The sequence below is a fragment of the Chrysochloris asiatica genome, unplaced genomic scaffold (genome assembly GCF_000296735.1).
Source record: "Chrysochloris asiatica unplaced genomic scaffold, ChrAsi1.0 scaffold00016, whole genome shotgun sequence".
NCBI classification, from domain to species: Eukaryota; Metazoa; Chordata; class Mammalia; order Afrosoricida; family Chrysochloridae; genus Chrysochloris; species Chrysochloris asiatica.
In genome coordinates, this window is record NW_006408534.1 from 15,392,647 (window position 1) to 15,394,267 (window position 1,621).

General features: G+C 55.0%; 1 protein-coding gene across 1 annotated transcript in view; it reads left to right on the forward strand.

Annotated features, from left to right (window-relative positions):
* The first annotated feature begins 1,264 nt into the window (after nt 1-1,264).
* DNMT3A (DNA (cytosine-5-)-methyltransferase 3 alpha) overlaps nt 1,265-1,621 on the forward strand; it is a 123,197-nt gene continuing 122,840 nt past the window's right edge. The window contains exon 1 of the mRNA XM_006835228.1: nt 1,265-1,425. The gene's annotated coding sequence lies outside the window, so the exon portion shown is untranslated. The remainder of the gene's footprint in view (nt 1,426-1,621) is intronic.

The window sequence follows — 1,621 nt, forward strand, 5'->3', positions numbered from 1 at the left end:
GGAGTTTAGAGGACTTCCTGAAGGAAAATCTTCTCTTTTCAATGAAAGGTCAACTCCAAGTCCCAGAAAGTTTAGTAGTTCTGCTTCTGTCAGGGATTTGACTTTAGTCATAGCCAATGAAGCAAAGCTAGAACAGACCTGAATTGGTAAAAGGTGAGTGAACTGGAACCCTAAGTGGAACGGAAAACAATAGGGATCCATGCCCTTCTAGAAACTTAATCTCTAAGCTCTTAGAAAGCACGGGTAGCATGCACATATTGTGTAACAACCAAATCTCTTGACTGGCAGAATCAGAAACTAACGGTGGTGGTGAACTGTGGTGCTCTGCATGTGTGTCGCTCTCCATGACCCTGGCAATGATGTAACGTCCCACATCAGGCTCCTATGCCTCTTCCCAGTCTCCCATCCCAAGAATCTGACCCATGACTGAACCAGTTTGAACCAGCTCAAAGCTCTGATTCCTATGGCTGTCAAAGGAGTATAATTGGCGGTAATAGCGACAGAGAAGAGAAAATTAAGATTGGTAATCTGCATTAACGGTCTGGGGTAGGTTACTTTGGTGCCCACTTCCAGTAACTCCCACCTACAAGTGAGGTGGCAAGTACATGGAAGGAAAGGGATGCTGAGAACATTACAATGTAGCTGAAGGCTAGGTAGAAGAGGTGCGTGCCAAGTAAGAGAAGGCTGATGGGGGTGTGGGTAGAGGAATAAGGTAGGGAAGAAGCCTGGGGTCAGAAATCAGCAGTAAGTCCTAGAGGTGGCTATTGAAAAGAGTAATGAACAGAGAGTGGCTGTTATTGTCCCCAAGCTGGTGGAATTAGGCAAAGATGCCCCAAGTAAAAAACCAGGATCTCCTAATGTCCTTTTGGAGGAATGAGAATAACCCACATGATGAAGATGAGTATGTGAGTGGAGTGTAGAGTGACGACAGAATTTTAAAGCTGGAAGGGGCCTTCAATGCCACTGACTTGGAGCTTCCACCGCAAACAAATCTTTCAGTCGTCCACTGGCCATCTGAGGGCACCCAACTCTACTTGGGCACCTCAAGGTACGCGGAGCTCCTTTCAAGGCAGGGGCATACTATGGAGGTGTTCGAGCCTCCAGGGTTGCCTGGATGGGCAGGCGTCCTGCCCTTGGCGCTAAGAGAACTAGGTTCCACTCCGTCGCGCCGCGGCACCTGGCGGGAGTGGCGGGTGGGGTGGGGGCTGCGGCGCGAACGGGCCGGCGCTGCTGTCCCCAGCCCCAGTGCTGAGGCAGGCAGAGTGCAGTGGGCTCTGGTGGAGGTCGGGAGAACTGCAGGGCGAAGGCCGCCGGGGGCTCCGCGGGCAGCTGGGGGAGGCACTTGACACCGGCCGGGGGAGAGGTGGAACTGCTGTCCCTGCGGCCAGTGCTGGATGCGGGGACCCATCGCAGAAGCAGCGCCAGGTAGCAAGGCGTCCCGCGGCGGGGAGGGCTGCAGCAAGGCCCCGGGCTCGACTCGGACTCGCGAGGCCAGGAGTGGCAGGAAGCAGTGCCCAGGCCCGGTACAGGGTCGGGGAGCTACGAGGTCTGGGCCCTCGGTCTCAGCCTGCGGGGTTCCCGGGAGGAGCCGCAGAGGCCAGGAAGTCATGCCGAGGGCGCT